General features: G+C 41.2%; 1 long non-coding RNA gene across 2 annotated transcripts in view; it reads left to right on the top strand.

Annotated features, from left to right (window-relative positions):
* Nucleotides 1-20605, top strand: part of LOC123349145 — a 194423-nt gene that overhangs the window by 105214 nt on the left and 68604 nt on the right. The window contains exons 4-5 of one of the 2 annotated variants that reach the window (XR_006573397.1): nucleotides 13298-13324; nucleotides 18207-18343. This is a non-coding gene — a long non-coding RNA (uncharacterized LOC123349145). Of the gene's footprint in view, nucleotides 1-13297; nucleotides 13325-18206; nucleotides 18344-20605 lie in introns of those variants that run through there. The other variant, XR_006573396.1, reaches the window with a different exon arrangement.

Raw genomic sequence — 20605 nt, 5'->3', positions numbered from 1 at the left:
TGACCCTTCTCATGTTCACCGCAATGTGGGGGATTATTTCCCATTGTTTCCTTTCTGCATGTGAAATTAGTTTTCTGGATAGTTTTCTGTGTGTTCTTCAAACAAGTTCAATTGAGTCATATTTCATTTTTATTAGGTGCAGTCAGGAGGGGATTCTCTCTTCTTGTTAGGGGAAGTTTATAGTGGGGTAAGACCCAACGAATAAAATCAAAAGAACAGACTAGTAATAAGAGTCCATCTGTATTTCTGTCGAGACTTGAATCAGTGTTGTTGTAGCTGTGTTGGTCCCAGAATATTGGAAAGACAAGGTGGGTGAGGTAATATCTTTTGCTGGACCAACTTCTGTTGGTGAGAGAGACAAACTTTCAAGCTCAACATGACCTGAAGAGGAGCTCTGTGTAGCTCAAAAGTTTGTCTCTTTCACCAACAGAAATTGGTCCAAGAAAAGATATATTACCTCATTCACTTTGTCTCTCAGGTTTGAATTACACATATTAACATTGCCCCTGTTTCAGTCTGTATGAATTTCAGTCTGTATGAAAACCTGGGGAAAGGGGCTTATACTTATGCAAAAAAAAATATTTTTTTTTAATGCAAATGTCTAGAGTTCCTAGTCGGAGCTGGGAGACAAAATGCTTCAGTAAGTATATAGATTTGTTTTGCTTTTTTATGTTGACATTCAAAAAATGTGACTTCTTTAATAAAATTAGTATTGAAAGAGCAACACACATTTTTTAGCTCCAAACCAGTTACATGCAATTTTGAAAGTTTCCAACTGACTTGATGTAACACACAAAATGAGGTCTGAATATTCTGAGTTAAAGGATTCAGACAGTCTCTTTCATATTATATTTCATTCAAAGAGATTTCATTCACATTGCAAATCATTCTTCCATAGGTGACACAAGGCTTTAGATGGCTTACATGCCTTACAACCAGGTAATTTAGAATCAACAGTGGTTTCAGATGGAAAAAACCTATTAAATAATCCAGTATCTCCCTGCCAATGAAAAGTTGTTCCCTATAGTACATTTACACAATCATAGGGGTTAGAGATGAAAAAGACCCACTGCAAGATGGAAAGGACCTCATACAACATTTATATGTTTTCTAGGTCAACTGTGAAAATTCAGTAAGGAGCCATTTAAGGAGCTGACTAACTCCTATAGAAGGTCATGTAATCAAATGTGTGTGTGGGAGGGGGATAATAAATTACAACATTTTCAAAAACACCTAATTCCCATTTTCAAAACTGACTTAGGCCCTTAGGACAAACATTTCAAAATCACCTAAGTTACTTAGATTAAGTCTCATTGAAAGTCAGTTGGCCTTAAGCTCCTAACAAAGGCATTCAGGCCCCTAAAATGCATACTAGGTGCCCATCTGCATCTTTAGACAATTAAATAACTCTGATAAATCTGGTGCTAAATGCCTAAGTCACTTTTGAAAATGAGATGTAGGTGACTAAGTCAAGTTTTTCCAACAAAAAGTATTAATTGCTCGTATTTAAAGTATCAAGAATCAGGAAAATCAGAATTGTCTTGTGGAACATGAAACAAAGGTATCTTATTTACTTCAGTCACATCACCTAGAAAGTAAGGGCTAGATTCTCACTGGCGCCAGAGCTCTCCAGGGTGCCATGAAGGGGATGGGGTGGCATCAGAAGGAGTTATGGCTCCCTGATTCTTAGAGCTGGTACCAGTGTAACTTGGAGCAACCACCAGGCTGCTCTAAGCTGCACCACTGGTGCAGAGTCCTTAATGGACCCTAAACCAGGGGGGAGGATATGTGTAAACTCTGCATTGTTCCACCATGCCCCAGGCATGGCCCTTTCCACCCCAGCACGGTCTCCACATTGTGCAGGGGCACACTTAAATCAGTGTGGCACATTGGTGAACTTTCTCCTGGGCATTTATGGCTACACACATACGCACAGTGCCTCCCAGAGGAGCAGGGAGACAAAGAGCACTGATTAGCCTCTGTGCATGGGAGCTCCATGCCAGCTCCAAATATACCACTGTGGAGATGAGTATTTGGTAGAGGCTGGGAGCGGGCCAGGAAAGGTGTCACTGCATCCTTGCTTACTCAGAATCACTGGCCAGCAATCCTGGCATGGGGAGCACAGAGGGGCAACACTGCTGTTATTCCAGCCCCTCCACTAGAATAGTAGCTCTGTGGCAGCCTCTTATCTGCCTTCAGTTTGAGAACTAGATGTGTATTCCACTTCAGCTCTTCATTAGAGTTTGATCCTCCAAGGAGCTGAGTGCTTTGGCTCCGATCCAGCAAAGCAGTTAAGCACATGCTTTAATTTACTGGGGCCAGATATGTGCTTTAAATTAAGCATGTGCTTTCTTTGCAGGGTCAGGGCCATAGTGCACCTTGCATATTGTCCTCTTCTTTCTGTCTACAAAGGGCCAAAGCCTCTGTTGATGTAGCAGAGCTTTTGATACGGTCTCCCACAGTATTCTTGCCAGCCAGTTAAAGTAGTATGGGCTGGACGATTGGACTATAAGGTGCATAGAAAGCTGGCTAGATCGTCGGGCTCAGCGGGTAGTGATCAACGGCTCCATGACTAGTTGGCAGCCGGTTTCAAGTGGAGCACCCCAAGGGTCGTCCTGGAGCTGGTTTTGTTCAATATCTTCATCAATGATCTGGAGGATGGTGTGGATTGCACTCTCAGCAAGTTTGCAGATGACACTAAACTGGGAGGAGTGGTAGATTCGCTGGAGGGTAGAGATAGGATACAGAGGGACCTAGACAAATTAGAGGACTGGGCCAAAAGAAACCTGATGAGGTTCAACAAGGACAAGTGCAGAGTCCTGCACTTAGGACGGAAGAATCCCATTCACTGTTACAGACTAGGGACCAGGGCTAGGAAGCAGTTCTGCAGAAAAGGACCTAGGGGTTACAGGGGACGAGAAACTGGATATGAGTCAGTGTGCCCTTGTTGCCAAAAAGGCTAATGGCATTTTGGACTGTATAAGTAGGGGCATTGCCAGCAGATCGAGGGATGTGATCATTCCCCTCTATTCGACATTGGTGAGGCCTCATCTGGAGTACTGTGTCCAGTTTTGGGCCCCACACTACAAGAAGGATGTGGAAAAATCGGAAAGAGTCCAGTGGAGGGCAACAAAAATGATTAGGGGGCTGGAGCACATGACTTAGGATGAGAGGCTAAGGGAACTGGGATTGTTTAGTCTGCAGAAGAGAAGAATGAGGGGGGATTTGATAGCTGCTTTCAACTACCTGGAAGGGGGTTCCAAAAAGGATGGATCTAGACTGTTCTCAGTGGTACCCGATGACAGAACAAGGAGTAATGGTCTCAAGTTGCAGTGGGGCAGGTTTAGGTTGGATATTAGGAAAAACTTTTTCACTCAGAAAGTGGTGAAACACTGGAATGGGTTACCTAGGGAGGTGGTGGAATCTCCTTCCTTAGAGGTTTCTAAGGTCAGGCTTGACAAAGCCCTGGCTGGGATGATTTAGTTGGGAATTGGTCCTGCTTTGAGCAGGGGGTTGGACTAGATGACCTCCTGAGGTCCCTTCCAACCCTGATATTCTATGATTCTATGTAAATCAACATAGCTTCACTGAATTCAGTTCTGTTACACTGATTTACACCAGCCAAGGATCTGGCTCACTGCCCGTTTACTTGGGCTCTGCGTGTAGTGTGGTGAATTTCACCCTAAATGAATGGGATGATCAAGTGAGTGAACCCCCACCTCTCTCTCGATATCTCCAGCAAATACAATAGCCATGGTTGCTGAGATCCCATAGTGAACCAAGTAATGGTGGTAGGCCCTAGGCCTAACTCAGAGTCCATGACATTGCTCTGGAATGAGAAAGAGGGTATTTACAAAAAAATCTATAAAACTTTTGATTGCTTTATGGAAATAAGTATGCTATTCCCCTCCCCCCAACCCTCCCACACATGAGGTCATAATATCAACAATGGGAACAATGATTAAGAACACATATAAGAAACAGAGCCTCAGGGAAAAGAATGAAATGACATAATAACCAAGTCAAAAAGACCAAACACATGACAATAGCCTAGATGGGAGCAAAGGACGGGGGGCGGGGTATTTTCCTTTCCCATCCTCAGGTTGTTTAATTGCCTTTCAGTTCTAGGAGATGTATTAGAATGAAAAAGCGCTGTGGCGATGGGGTGCTGGTTAGATCAGATTAGATGAGATACCTTGTCTGGGAGGGATTTTCAAAAGTGACTCAGTGATCTCAGAGCACAAATCCCTTTGGCTTTTAGTGGGAATGAATTAGTTTAGATTTAAAACAATGTCCAAGGCCCTAGGTGGCCCTAACAAATCCTTAAAAATACCATATATACAATGAAATCCCAGCAGCATTCAAGTAATCATTTCAGCAGGACCTCAGTTAGGCAGGTACCTATAGAAACTCAGCAGCACCCCTTCATTGTTGCAGGAAGCAATACTCTCAGCCCTCTCCAAAAACCCTATCAGCAGATGTCTATTGCAGAATGCCCTGAAGGTCATCAACTTTGAGCTATTTTGGACTTATGCTTTTAAGTCACTTAGGCACTTTTGAAAATTCTACCCACTATCAGTAAGAGTCCTGAAGGGTGAAAATCAGCTGGGCACATTTTGGGATCATCACACAGATTTGACGGCACCTGATCTTGTGGACTCCTGGGCTCCATGGACTCCTACTGACTTCAGTAGGAGTCAAGGGCACTTAGCGTCTCTCAGGAGGCACCCAGTACTTTGCAGGATTGTGACCTTTGCTACTAAATTCTTGACAAGCGATAGTGGCTTCTGATGATGCTGTGTGAAAAGGTCAGCTTTGTAAAAAGAAACATTGGAGTATGGGAAATCCTTGCATCTCCTGCACCTGTTTAGATTGCACTGACATGCAAGCAGCTGAACTCATGGCAAGTGCTTAATGCAAATCTGGGGAAATGGGTTGTGGATGAACATGAGAGCAATGCATGCTGCACTCTGCTGTCAGGAATATGTCACATGAGTGATTTTTGTTTAACCAGGGGTTTTCATTAGCAGACAGTTGAATGAATGGGGTTAGGCAGTCCAGTCTTCACATTTTTTTTTCTGTATTAATTTTAGGATAAAGTTAAAGCACACACAGCCAGATTTTCAGATCCCTGCATGTGCAAATTCACAGGCAAAATGCGCATGATTGCTTCCGTAGTTGTAATCACTGTGTATGCAAACTGACCTGATTACGCTTTGTAGTACTGCTATAAAAGCTACGTAATTGCATGGGCCATACTTTTCAAGGGATTTTTAGTTCTCCCTGGGCATCTGTCTGTGCAGGTGTAGTGTCTTGGAGTGGTTCCTCCCTGTCTGTGTCAGAGGGAGGCCACTCCGCCTTGCTACAGAGGGGTTTTCAATAGTGTTTCAAAACACTCCAGCTGACTTTTAACTTTCATTTTTATTGCAAGGGAAAAGCTAAAACACTGCCTCCAATTTGACAATTTATTCCTCAAAACCTTGAAGGTTAAAAGCATCCTGGCAGAAGGCAAACAGGTTTTTCTGCTTTTGCAGGTTTCATCGAAATCTGAGCCAAATGAATGCTCCAGCGTTTGAGAACTGAATTAACAGAAAAGCTAAAGTCCAATCTGAAATGGCAGCAGATGATAGAACAAATAACTAAATTTTTTTTAAAAGGCAGCCAAGTTGTCAGTAATATAATATCTCCAGATAAACACAACTGGTTACTGTTAAGGAAATGGCCCAGAAGGGTTATCTGAAATAAGTGTGGGGACTTTTGATTGTACTGTACATGTTCTTGATTTTATATATATCACTTCATGTTTAACCTGAAAATCACACCTTGTTGATCTATTTTATTGGCAATGTATTTTATATTTGGGTTGGGGGTGATAGTAAAAACATCTCAAATAAAGCAAAATTCTTAGGGTCTGTAGGCTGCTTACAGGGGGATTTGAGCCAAATGTTCAGGTCCCAGGAAATTGGCCAAGTTTGGATATCTGTAGTGTCAACTTGCATGTACAGTACAGAGTTTAATTTTTTATCAGGCTCTTAGCTTCTTTTTAAAAAAAAAGCTGTTTGCCATTTTAGCTTTGCTCACAAGACAAGCAATCAGCTGAATTGGTTAGAAATATAATCTCCCCTTGGCTTAGTGTGACTGTAGTGTTCTGCCCAAATAGGAACTGCAGAATTTTCCCCAAAAGAAGGGAAGAGGGAAATTCTAATAATACAGCTTTCAGAGGGCACCTCAGCATAGCTCCAAGAGAGCCTGGGAGTGAAATGAAATGCCAGCAGTTGCAAACCAAGGTTTTGTTTGGCTTCTGCTTGTTTTTATGAGAGATTTCCTTTAGTTTTAGTGAATGTTCTAGTCAAAAAGGTGAGAAAGGAAATGTCAAATGAGGATTATTAGTGTTATGTCTGATTCTGACATCCTTCCCAACACTGAGACCTCGTCCAGACAGGAAAGTTGCATTAGTATAACCTAAACTGTGAATTTAAACTGGATAGTGAAACCAGTGCAAACCCCAAACCTGTTAAAATGGCTTTACTTTAATCAGTTGGGAACAGGTTTAAGTTAAACTGAAATAGGGATGTTCACATAGGCATTTAGGGTGACCAGATGTCCCGATTTTATAGGGACGGTCCCGATTTTGGGGCCTTTTTCTTATATAGGCTCCTATTACCCCACACCCTCTGTCCTGATTTTTCACGGTTGCTGTCTGGTCACCCTGTAGGCATTGGCAGTGGTTTTACTATATCTGTTCAAAAACCTTTGTAGCCCCTTCTCCATGAGCAGTTTGATTGAAGTGAATGGGCTGACTCCTGGAGTTAGGTGCTATTCAACATGATTAAGAGTAACAGAATCTGGCTGATTATTATTGTTTACTAGAATCTGCTTCTCAGTAAATTCTCCTTTTCAAATTAAGGGGTGGCTGGCTTAATAGGCCACTGGCATTGGCTCCATTGATAATTATACCATTTTTCTCCTTTCAGTAATTGTCCCAGTATGAACTGTGCTATTTTAGTGGAAAGTATTAATTATTTTATCAACAATTGGCAGACCCTGCTTGTATTTACTGGTTTCCTTTTAACCAAAACAAAGATTACAGGCCCTATTCCATGCCTCAGCTGCTAAATCTAATCTTTACTAAGAAACTTGGGAACCCCTTTTGCATGAAACACTGTGTAAAGCTTTAAGCACTCTTTGAAGCTGAGTTGTATTAAATGATAGACAAAAAAAGCCCTCTGAAGAATTGGTGCTTAATTACAACTTAATTAGCATAATTATGCATGCTAATAGCATCTCAAATGAATAGCAGTTGTCAGGAGGTTGGGACCATCTGTAAGAGTGCCGGATTAATACATCATTTTTTATTTCTAACAACGCTGTAACTCTTTCCCTGAAAGTGATTTTCATTAATCAAGTTCATTTTTATTATATAGAAAATTTGGCATTTTTCATTATGGGCCATTATCCATTTCCCCATGCAGTCCTAACACAATACTAATGAGACCCCATGTGGCTACTCCACATTGACAATGGTAGTACAGGTGTATTATTATAATTGTTACAAACAGCACATTGTACCTCAGGACTAGTAGAGTTCTAGTCTCAAGGTATCAGGGTTTCCACTTGGTTCCTTCCCTTGGGTCCAGTACAATTTCCAGAGCTTTATGAAAAACATACATGTTTGTGGTTATGAGGAAGCAGATTTAAAGCGATAGAAGCATGTTTGTTTTTGAACCAGATAACTTGGAAGTTCAGTAAGCTGTTTTTCTGAGAGTCTTTTTTTTTTTTTTTCCTGGACCTACTAAACTCTGAGCTTAAAAGAAAATGCATGCTGCTCCAAAGATCTGCTGAAGGGGCCAGGGATGATGCAATGGATATGGTGAAACCATCGGTGTTTATTTAAAAAGCCTTTTTGTGGAAATGAACAAATTCTAAAAGCATTACTCACTGCTAAATACAGTAATACAACAGCAGTGGAAAAATTGTCTTGGTATATGATGACCCCAAGAAGAAACATATGTGGCAAACTCTAATGATACACTGCATGTACATAAAACACACACACACACACACACACACACCCTCACTTGAAAGTTTTGTGCATTTGTTGCACTGAATCAACTGGCCAAACTCCACTATCAGGTATGCAGCTGTAAATCCACAGTAACCCCATTTGAGTCTCTGGAGTTAGTTCAGATTTACACTGCAGTAGCTTAGCATAGGATATGACCCTAAAGCTTGTGTTTTAGCTTTGGGTAATTGGTTAATGTTTGCTTTGTAAAGACAAAAACTCTGTATAAATGCTAAGGGTTATAATTATTGAGACACATATTTTTTCATTTTTTTCTTCAAATGTACTATTTTTTTTTAAAAAGCTTTTCTTGTTAGATTTTTGCTATCTTTATGAAAAACAAGGGCTGGCTTTCCTTTAGTTTTTGGATTCCTTTGGTGACCTGACTACAGAGTGATCAGAGCCATTTCAATCCTGTATATTTTAAGAAGAAGTGGTGATGAAGATTCCACACAGCCATTGTCCCTGTGTTTATCAGCTGTTCTCTGCAGGTCACACTCCTAATCAACCCTAAACAAAAGAACATTGAAAATAACTCAACTGACACAGTCCTCATCATAACTCAGGGCTTGATGGTACGCCACAGTAAATCTTGCTCCGGTATTGTTGTTAATTAATATATGTACATATGTAAGCCCCACTTCTGTCTCTATTCTGGTTACATGCCTACATGGAACAAACCTGTCAACTTTTTTTTCACTGCTTAATCAGTCGGAGCCAGTGACAAATGAAATTTATATCCAACTGTCCCGTGGCTTAGGAACAGGTGGAAGCTGAGAAGACCAGGTCAGGATCCAATGAAAATAACATGTAAATTAGCAGCATTAATATGTAAAACAAAAGCTCAGAAGAGATTAGTCGTTCAGGCATGCAGCTTGTCAATGTTTGGCATGGATCTGATTTAAAAAAAAAATATCAGTAGCAGCCCCAAACTAAACATCTCTCTCATCATCCAATACATCTGCATTATATTACAGAAAAGACTGAACATAAGCAGGCAAGATGGTATTTAAAAGGGACTTTCAGTTTGCTACTGTATAGGAAAGCATTGTGATTTATTTTTCTTTCATTTTGAGCACCTTTGTAGAGCCCTAGATGTGAATAAAATTTTTTAAAAAACGGCTCTATCCTAGTATATCAGGTTTTTTTTGTTTAGCTTGGCCTGATTACATTTATTTTATTGTTTAAAAATATGAGACTATTAAACAAATAGACTGAACGCTATCAGACGGGCTAATGATGCCCTCATAGTAGTCAACTGAAAATTCCCCGGGCCTTCAGTGAAAGCAGGTTTAAACCCAGAATTGCAAACCAGTTGTAGTGTGGGCAAGTGCTGTGTTCTAACAATGCACTCCAGGACTGATCTGCAATGTCCTATTGTATTCCAGTATTGAGCATCTCCTGAGCAAGGATTTTAAACTGGGCTCCATTGTGTTACATTGTGCGGTGTTTTCTAATGTCATTAAACAGCTTCTGTGAACTAAGAAAAGACCCCCACAAAGTTATTTCCCCGGTGACCTAAGATACATTTGAATCAGGCTCTTCACAAATAAAAGGCTAAAGGTTGTTACACCCTCCAGGTTAAATAGACTGTACATGTCCTTAACTCCCCGATTGAGACAGAAGATACAATACTAAGGGGAAGAAAGAAAGAAAAGAGAGAGAACTTCTAGGCACAGAAGGAAACATTAATAAAAGTATCTATATATATGTTCTTTTAATTTCTATTTGCGGTGTGTTTCTTGGGTTTTATTCTTAGATTTGCTTTTTGGAAAATGCATATTTATAGTAAGTAGTTCCTGTTTGACTGCTGTATTTGGACAAAGCCTCCATGTCTAGCAGTACCCACTGTAAGTTTTAAATACTGTTTAGTAGCATATCCCTTTGCAGATTATTGGTGGTCCGATCAGAGCCTGACCTGTTTTCACAGAAAGCAATCAAAAAGAGATACTGTAACTCATTTGAAGTGTAATTTACCAAGTGGAACAGTCTGTTACTGGCCTTTGAATGACTTGTATGCTGGTGTTTAAAGACAGACAGTTTGGGTTTAGTATAATGTGAGCCAGCAAAACAACTATTTCTTACTCACTTGTTTTGTTTTGGTAGCATTTTCTATCACAGGATGGTAGGGGCATTGCAGGGATGATGCAGCTGGTCTCTGAGTCAGCATGCAAGCTACAGTGCTCTCCATCCACTCCTGTACCTTCTGTCTGATCCAGGTGCCAGGCTAAAGGTGACCTCAGAAGAGTTGTTGCATACCGAACCAGTGAACTGGCTGGAAGTGGGTGGATGTAATCAATGATGGAGGGAAAGGAGGAAAAATGGGTCATAAAATGCACTAGAATGATGGGCTGAGTGAAGAGATTCGACCCCTTTGTATTGTTGTGATAAGCAGCAGTGTGTGAGTCAGTGCTCTGAGGCCCAAAAAAAGAATAACAAAGAAAAGCCCGGTTCATATTTAGTGTCTTTCATTCTTCTGCTTGTTTCCCTTTTTAATTTAATCACTTTATTAGTTTGAATTATTTTCCCCCTTTTCTCACCAAATGCCATTTTCACATTTCCTTATTCATATCCTTCTAAGCAAATCCTGACTCTCAGCATCAAAAGATTAACCCTATAACATCTGTGTGTGTGTGTGTGTGTGTGTCCTAATCTGCTGCTATTATTGCAAAATCCAATTGTCCTTTATAGCACAGTAATGCACACGGGTGGTAAATATGTGCAAAAGAATGAGAAACACAATGTTAGAGGTAGAAAAGATCATCCTGTCTAGCTTTGGTACAAGAAGACAACTTGCTCTGGATCATCTGAATGATCTCTGTTCAAGATGGTCTAGATACATGAGATCTGGGAGGAACTCTGAGTGGCCAGTGGCCATGTGAGGCCAGGCAACAGATAGATAGGTTTGTTGACCAAATACCATAAAAGTAGTGGCATATATGGCCCAAGTTGGTAACCAAAGTGAGCAACAACAATGGGCTGGTTATTAGGAATGACAGGGTGGAGGCCATGAATAGGAGCAAAGTATGTTCAGCAGATGTTGGAAAGTGTTGCCTGTTGAGAATATGTAGAAGATTATGCTTCACAGAGATGAAAGAAGAGTCATGGAAGTGGAGACCCTGCCAGTCACATGTGTATGAGATAAGGCCAAACTGTGGGACATGTATCCAAATTCTCACTTGAGTATATATTTCCCCAAAGTTTGTGGGTGCTCAGATTCAGTGTTTAGTTCACTGTAAAGATAGTCTCAAGCCAAGAAGTTTAAACTTGGATCCAAACGTCTGCAACGTTTAGGAGATTTGGAATCTGGAGTTTCAGTATGGGCACTATTGTATTGCATTGGTATGATTCTTAAAGAAACAAAAAGCAAGAAAGTCATGCGGTGTTCATTGCACTGCCATTGCCAGGCTTCAGAGCATATCTCTGTATGCTTATATTTGGACAGAACACGAGGCCATTATTTGTTAACTTGTGTATATTGGAGGAGATCACAGCGAAGAGTACTTTAGCACCAATAGATTAAGACCAGAATAAGTTACAGGCCTGTGAGTGTGTGTGATATTGGAAAAGGTAATGTGACTTTGCAAGGATGGAGGAGGTAACTGCCTTTTCTATGACCAGGAAGAGAATGAATTTGAGGGTTTGTGGGGATGGAGGGCAGATTTTTCCAGACAAAGAAAACAGCAATGCCAAGACTCAGTTTTGGTACATCATGTCTCCATGTCCATGCGGAGCACTGCTGATATTATGCTTTTGATAGGAAAGAGTCTCTGGAAAAGTGTCTTTTACTAAAAGCAGCACACAGTGTGCAGTGCAATATTAATCCAACAACAGTGCTACAGTTTTGCTGACAGGTCCCTAGTACCACCTCGGGTTTTAAAAACATGTCAGTTAAATATTTAAGCAAATTTGAAAAGGTACTTCTCGTACATTGAGTGCTCTACAGCTGGGGAAAAAAGCACTTGATGAGATTGAATAGAGAGCGAAACCTAGCTGCTCTGGCTAATAACGTTCTTATTAATACATAAAACTTCTATTGTTTCTTAATTTACTTGAAATGGTTGTTTAGGCCGTTAATTGGCCTATAACAATATAGCGACAGCAAGTTAGATTTCAATCAACATACTCATGAATTGCCAGTATTTTAGCAATAAATTGCTAGCTAATAAACTTCTTGTAGCTTCCTTTGTAAATGCCAACTAAAGGCCTAAACATTCCATGCAGATTTAATTACACATTTAGTGCTCAAGTAATTTTGAATTAATTACGTGCCAAATGGATTTATATTCTATGTACTTAATAAACCTTGGTAAGTGCCCTTTTAACAATCTATTGGTATTTAGAATCCTATCTGTTTAAAAAGAATGTCTTACGTTGTTGGGTCATGATGCTTCCCCCATACATTTACAAACTGATTGCAGTGCCTGCTGTGTTGTACATGAGTCAGGACTGGAAGAATCAGACTTAGACGAGTGAAGGTGTGAACAGGGCAGAGGCTATGGAGATTCAGACATTGAATGCGGAATCAGTCCATGATGGGCTGAATTTTACAGGGGCTCCTGTTTGCAGACCTGATCCAAAGCCCATTGAAATCAGTGAAAAGGCTCCAGTTGATTTCACTGGGCTTTGGATCAGGCTAGTGCAGTGCCTGGAACAGCTATGGGAGCTCTATGTGATACTCCCAGCAGCAGGAAGAATCAGTGGCAAAGACTTGCCTGTAATTGTAACACTCAGCTCTCTACTGGGATGGAGGAGGATGCTAGGATTCATACTGGGTGCTGATCTTGCACTGATTTGGGGGAATTCCATTATGTTTACCAACCTCTAACTAGTAGGTGTCTGATAAATGTTGCCCAGCTACAAACTTAATACCTTTTTTAAATAAAGCTTTTTCTGCTGACTTAGTCAACACCCTCTTCCCCATGGCCACATGTATAAATGCAGGAAGGAAGGATGGATAGAGAGACTGGTAACTTGCCACAGAAAGTTACTCACGGTTGGGAAGTAGATTTTCCAAGCCCTGTTTTAAAATCTTTTGCTTTTAAAACATTTTATGTACGGAAATTCACTAGGCCATTTGTTTGATGTGTTTCTATTGTCACTAAGTTGTCGGGGCTGAATTTTATCTTTGACACATCATAAGTAGCATGTGATATGTGATTGCCCTGGCAGCTTTACATAGTTTTCCCATTCAGAAGTTTTTAAAAAGCCTAACAATATGTCTTCCCTTTGCAGGTTTTGCCTCCTCTGAAGACAGAGTTGGTAAGCTGAAGGCCACGCGTTTTATTTAAATTTAATTATTGACCTTTATTAATTCTCTCTTCTCTGCACGTAGCACCTCATTTAATACATTTTAACATGTAATGAGTGTTCAGTAATAATGTTTCAGGGAGATATTGCTGTCAAGTTGTAGCAGCAGTAGAGTATTCATGAATGGAATGGAGTATGGAGGAGCAAGCTTCTGCCCTCTGTACACGAAGATAAAGGCTGAGCGGCTGGGGAATACAGCTGCAGGTCAGGGTGAAGTGAAAAGGGCAACAGTAAAATGAAAAAGCAGTTCCTTGGGGCCTGAAATGGAGTTCTACATAAAACAGAATTGTATAAGTTCTTCCACGACTGTGGAAATGTCTGATTTCCCTTGTTGTCAAGAGGTCGGGAAGGCAGGTTTACAAGCACTAGATAACTGATGCAGCAGTATTACTAAAGATGTTCCTTTTTTGTGTATGCCATTCAAATAAATTGTTATAGTACCAAACAGGCTGAGCTGTCTAAATAAGTAAGGAATCTTGGGTGGGGGAGGGATTAACCAGCTCTTCCTATGCTAAAAACCATAATGACAACATCACTTTAAAATATGCATTTTATTAAAATTATATTGAAAAGAAAGTTGCTTATTTTTGTAAAGGGGATGTGTATTTATCTGTGAGATAGTGGTGGCTGTGAAAGGAAGCAGCAACATACCCTGTAGCCGTCATTATTGCTAGAAAATTGACTGTGCCACTAGTTAAACATCACAAGTGAAGCAAAGATGGTTACAGGCTGATAAAGTCAATCATCACTTATTAATGATGTTTCAGGCCATAGCCTGGATGTTAGGAGTTGAGTTTTAAATTAAAAATCTCTCTGTTTACATGTGAGACATGCAAGGGTGAGTGCAGGAAGTGATCGGACACAAATGATCTCAAAGGATATATTTTGGTACGATGGAGAATCTAGGGCATTTATAGTGATGCATTCACAACAATATCTTTGTATTTAAGACATCTTCAATTCAGAAACAGAAAGGTGTCTCTAAAGCCTTTCTATATCATTCCATTTTATTTGTATGCTACAGTTCCCAGCAACCCCCATTTTAAAGGGCTGTAACCCTGTGATACATGTGCTGGGCACACCGGCTTTTTCAGACCAGTGCTCTGTTATTCATCTATCCTGCAAACTGTAGCACCAAATACTCTAGGGTGAAATGCACATGGTACAGCAGGCACGCACAAGACCTGCACATTACTTAAAGCCCACTTAAGATGAAGTGGTGCATAGTCCTTATGTGGATCCTCTGCAGAGAATGAATTTTATTCCTGTAGAGTTAACACCATCATAAAGTTCAAATGATAAATATTGCAGAGGGAAGTTTGGGCAAGGAGCGAGATGGAGGATAGTCAATAAGATAGAGAGCTCCAGGAAGGCTGCTCCAAGAAAAATCTCACACCAGCACTAGCGAGGTTCATATGAAAGGATTTAAAGATTGCTGTGCTAGATAAAGAAAGGGAACAAGTGGAGACGTGGTCCATGAGGTTGTAGCAATCATGAGGAGAGGGTGAATAATTATTTGTATGATATAAACTGGGTGGGTAATTTTGAACTGAATCCTGAAAAAGGATGCTAGCTGATAATTAGGCATAATGCTACATTGTCACCTGGAAGAAGACAGAGGTCAGAACTTCTCGTGGGATTTCAGTTCTTGAATGGCAGAAGAGCCATGAGAATGGCAGCTCTTGGGTTACTGTGGGCTCCAGAGCCAAGCATCAGAAGAGCTCAAGGAAAGACAGCAACTGAAATACTTAGCTATCCAGGTTCAGCCCAACACTGCCATTTTTGCCTCTGTTTGGGTTTCTGCAGAGCCAAGTTAGAGGGAAACACAGCCCCCCTACCAGGGAGTGCAGGGACCTTGGATGCCTCTGCAGCTCTGTGGCTCAACTACTGCCCCCTGTGAGTGGCGGGGACGGGGAGGATTTCTAGTGTCTCCCTGAACTCCATGAAGATCTCCAGTGAACTCCATGGAGATCTCCAGTGCAAAGCCCTAGTCTCTTTGAGCAAGGATTGGCATTTGCTATGTGATTTTTCCTTTGCTAAATGTCCTAGAACTGTAACATGCAGCATTTACAAAAGTGTAATAGCCTCACACCCTGAGGAATTAAAGACACTCGCAACTACTGCAAATGCTAACCATGGACCCAATCCTGGAAACCCATATGCTACTCAAAGGAGTTATTTGCGAGAGTGGGAATTACTAATGTGATTAAGCATTTGCAGGAACATACTCTGTACTTTATTCATCATCAGCCTTTACAATGCTGTTAAACCTGACACCTGGAGGTCACTGGGATTGCTTCCTGCCTTTTAAGGTCCCAGGCTCAGTTGTTTGTCAGACACTGAAGGACACAACAGCAAATTTTTCCAACTTGGTGTCCCAGCTTTTCCAAGCTGAATGCATGCAGTTGCATGTATCAAGATGGCCAAGGTGTGGAGCAACTTTGGTGTTTTGCACATTGGAGATTTTCTTGTATAAATTCTGCATTTAGGCCCTGATCCGGTGCTCCTGAAGACTCCAACGGAAAGACTCCAGTTGACATAATTTGGCTTTGGATAAGGGACTTCCTCTCTGGCATTGCTACCTGTAATGTGGATACCTGGCGCAGAGGTGTAAGGAGTTTTATGCTCTCTTGCCATCCTTCACAGCCACACACTGTTTGGTCTTGTATTTGTGATTGCACAAGGGTACCACAAACACAAGCATGAGATGATGCCTTCACGCCCTCGGAAACAGAAAGATATGACTAGATATGGGACTGATCCTATACTCCAAATCCGAACATTACAGAAATTCAGATACAGTTGCAGACAGACTCAACGTCTGCTTGAAAGCCCACAGAATGGGAACATTTCTACTGACTTCAAAGGACTTTGGACCAAGCCCTTCATGACTGGCACCTCGTCCAATGATGGGCCTGACCAAATTGCCAGATGTGAAAATCCATGCAGAGGGCTATAGGGAATTTTGGATGTAGATCTCCAGTGTTTCTGAACTCGGCAGTTTGGGCCCATCTCTCATGAAGAAATCTCTAATGACCACTTGAGTTTTTAGACCTGTCAGTATCCACTGACTCAGTAGGGAAGAGATGACATCTTCACCCTAACTTCTATTTTCTCAACTAGCTTTAAATCACAGAATCCTTGTTTATTGTTCACACCGCTATACCCTCATCATAATGTAACACAGTCTTTTTTGGAGTTAAGCCCACTCGAGTTCTAAAATGGTCTTGTGAGGTGAATAGTGGCCAGAACAGAGGGATAAAATGTCAGAACTTCTGGGCTTTGGTCTCAGATATGTGTGTATGTTAATTTGGACAGTCATTTAACTTTCTGTGCCTCAGTTTATCAAACTGTAAAATGGGGCTAATACTTGCCTTTCTTACCAGGAAATTCCCTGTGCTGGGAGAATCCTCAACTGTCTGGTTTAATTGGTTTTCCATTCTTTTGTGCTGCCATAACCAATCAAAGCATGCAGAAGGGTGCCAAGATCTGGCTCTCAGTTTAGAAATGCATTAATTAATAATAACTTTTTCACTGGTGTCTCTGAAGAGGTTTGAGATCATTTGATGAAAGGTGTTATGGAAGCACAAGGCATAATTATAATAATAGTTTTTGTTTATTGTTAGTGTTGCTTGGCCAACACTTGCTAGCCTTGCTCACGCAAGTAATCCCATTGAAGTTAATGGGATTGTTTCTGTGAGCAGGGTTTGGCCCATTCTTATTTATTAATATAATTTATAAGACTATTGGTGCACTCTGGGTAAGTCCAGATGGTAATGTATTTTGCAATGCATGATGAGACCATTGTAAGGAAGTACCTGTGTAATGAAGCTGGAGTGTATATTGCACCCAGTTGTGGACGATGCTGTTCAGAAATGGTGCTGCAGACCCAGCAATGACGGCAACATTGGTTATTCACTGTCTTGCCCTGAAGTACAACATGCTGCTTCTCAATTTACTGCTTTTGGTGGTGGGAAATGTTTTTCTGGCTTTGCTGAGAGAGAGAGAGAACTTAATTCAGATTCACTAAGGACAGCTCCATTCCGTGCTTCTGACATCTAACCCTGTGCTTTGGGGCCCAGGGCACTGGTAAATCCACAGTCCCTGCTGTTAGTGATCACATATTGTATCAAAATTCTTCACTCCTGGCAACAAGGGATTAAAGTGAAACAAAAGTTGGAAAGAAAGAGTTTCTCACTGCCTCCTCCCCTCCATTCTATTAAAGCCACACTTCTTGCCTCCACTATAAATATTTATAGCAACAGTAGCCAACGTTTAAAGATTGGGGCGGAAACAGAAATCTAACTGTGTCTGCGTCGTCCTTTTCAGCATGCCAGCAGCACAGTGCAGCACATTTATCTAGAGGTCATTTGCATTCTTAATGAGGTCATCTGCCCTCTATTTGCAGAGAAAGGAATATGAAACTTCAATGAGCGTTCTAATCGCTAAGCGAGGTGTATAGTCCTGATGAGTTGGATAAAGCTTTATGATATTATACTTCCAGGTTCACCAGGCAACAGGGGTTATATAAATGGTTGAAATTAGTAAAAAGTCTCCCTTTGCACATGTTTTGTAATCCCACACAATCTGTGAATGGGAAGTTTAAGGCCCTTCTCTGGGTTTTGGGTGTATATTACCTTTCGGGAACACTAGAGTTAAAGAGAGAAGAAAGAAAATGTTAAGACTCAGGAAATTTAAGAGTTATGGTTCAATTTAGATGAAACCTAAACTTCTGAAAATGTGGAAATTCACAGTTAAGGTGCCCAAACGAACTGTATTCTGCTCTCTTTATGGGACAACTCTCCCATTTTCCTTCCTTTGTTTCTTTTTACAGCTACTTTCTAAGAAGTGGTGTTGTTTTTTGAATCTGGGATTTTTTTAAAGGACTTTAAGAAGTCCACAGTCTTCAATGTAAATCCTGAGCGGCCACTGTACTGGCAAGAGGAGCTTCAAAGGTACCCCACAGAACACCGGTTTGTGTGTTTGAATGACACTTGATTCATTGGTTGCTACCTGGAATCACACAAGTCCAATCCTGAGAGTGGCTGGGCACTACCAGCAAGCTGGACCTCCTAGTTCAGGCCTCTGACAAGAAGTGGGAATGATTGCCTCCATTTCGTATGGTTGGGAATTTGTAAGAATCTGTCAACTTTTCCTCTAACTCAGCCTCCCACACACCAAGTAAACATCCCCTCTGACACACAAACATGACAATCCTGATAAACCGATTATAGCATTTTTTTCCTTCAATAGACCCTTTGGGATTAAATCAGTTCTGTGCATTTTGGTTTTAAACCAGAAATCCTTCAGTCATTTGTTTCCTCTCTTTACAGATCAATTATTGTGTTTCATTCTGGGGATATGGAGGAAGCTTGGTGTGGGTGAAAGAGTATTGTTTTCATGTACATGGCAGCTGGTGCAAAAAAAAAACCCAAAAAACCCCTGCTAGACTTTAAAGGCATTTTCCTTTCTTTGCTGTACATATAAATGCAGAATCAAAACCATTTAAACTTAAGCTCTGGCTACGGAGAATGCGAGGTACGATATGGAGTTGTTTATGCTGAGAGAGTGATACAGATTAAACTAGTTTTCAGGTCTGTGGATTCACAAGCCAACCCCTTGCTAAGAAAGGCATTTGGTAGTGTACTTTCCAGCCACACCACATACTTAATAAGTGGTTTCCCTTGGAACTGGAAGGGCTTACGTTTGGACAGCATATGATGTCAAGGGTCTTAAAGACTAATCAATGTGGAGTCTTGCTCTTGGAAGATTATATTGAACTGCTTTTTATTCTGGGTAACTGAACCATGTGTAGTAACTCAATACAGCCTGAGAGAGGCTCCTTAGGACTTTGGAAGATGACATTTGATTTGCAGGCAGAATAACATAGAGGTCCATAAAAATGATCCTCAATCCTTTCCTTGCAACGAGACATTGTGTCAGATGGTTTGAAGCATTTCCTTGGGCATTCAACAGCATTCTAAGAGCCTGATCCAAACCCCAGTGAGGTCAATGGGAGTTTTTCCTTTGACTTCAGAGGGTTTTGGATAAGGCTCTAAATGTGCATTTCTTTTCCACTTCTTTTAAAAACAAAATCCTCGTAATTAGTGTTTGTTTGTTCCTCCTTTTTCCATTTCTGCTGCTCAGCTCCTGTTTCATATGAGCCTTCGAATGTCTGTTGTAAAAATATAAATGCTGATAGGTGGAGAAAGGAAAATTAATCTATCAGCTGTGTGATTGCCGTACTATATTTGGATATTGAAACTGCTAAATTGCTGCCAGTCCATGGGTACCATTGAACTCTGTCATTGACTCAATGGATGCTCTTCAGTCAATTTTTCACTAGTTGCTTTCTGTCTCTTGGACCTGCTATACTCAAGCCAATAACTGAAAGGCTAGTGTGGACATGCAGTTTCTCTGCACTTCCCAATTCAGTAGCAGAGGTTACATGGTATAAATCTACCATTACTTAACTGATTAATCTGGACCACACTCTTCTGAAATACACATTTGGCATACTTTTCTCAGTTGCCCTACCTGGCAGGCAGGATTAGTTACATTGTATTTTTAATCAGTGCATTGATTTTCCAAAACCAAGTAACTCTTCCTTAAAATAAAAACGGAGACATATACCCTACCCAAGGAAAGGCTTTGTCCTTAGCCCACAGCTCTCACTGCAGAATGATGTAAATCACATGATGTACTTAGGCTTTATTTCAGCTGATGTGCTGCAATACACCATAGCAAAAGAAAATCATCCTCACTGCAACCTACAGAGGGCTCAAGCTGCGGAATTCAAATCTGGATCCAGATATTTGATTTACACAGTTCAGATGTGGGAACTCAACCCGTTATCAAGGTTCATTTGCAGAACTCTGCTCTGGATTAGGATTCAGAATGCCTCAAAGTTCAGGGGTGTTTAGATCCAGAGTTTTGGCTCAGGCCCATCTTAACTTACAATCATAAATGTTACAGACTAGCTTGTGGCCCTGAGTAAGGGTCTGTGCATTGTTGCACTCGCCTAGGTGCAGACGGGGCGGCTCTAGGTATTTTGCCGCCCCAAGCATGGCAGGCAGGCTGCCTTCGGCAGCAGCCTGCGGGAGGTCCGCCGAAGCCGTGGGACCAGCAGACCCTCCGCAGGCATGCCACCGAAGGCAGCCTGCCTGCCGCCCTCGCGGCGACCAGCAGAGCGCCCACCTTGGCTTGCCGCCCCAAGCACGCGCTTGGCGTGCT

The sequence above is a fragment of the Mauremys mutica genome, chromosome 14 (assembly GCF_020497125.1).
Source record: "Mauremys mutica isolate MM-2020 ecotype Southern chromosome 14, ASM2049712v1, whole genome shotgun sequence".
Lineage (NCBI taxonomy): Eukaryota > Metazoa > Chordata > Testudines > Geoemydidae > Mauremys > Mauremys mutica.
This window is presented reverse-complemented; position numbering and strand designations above follow the sequence as displayed.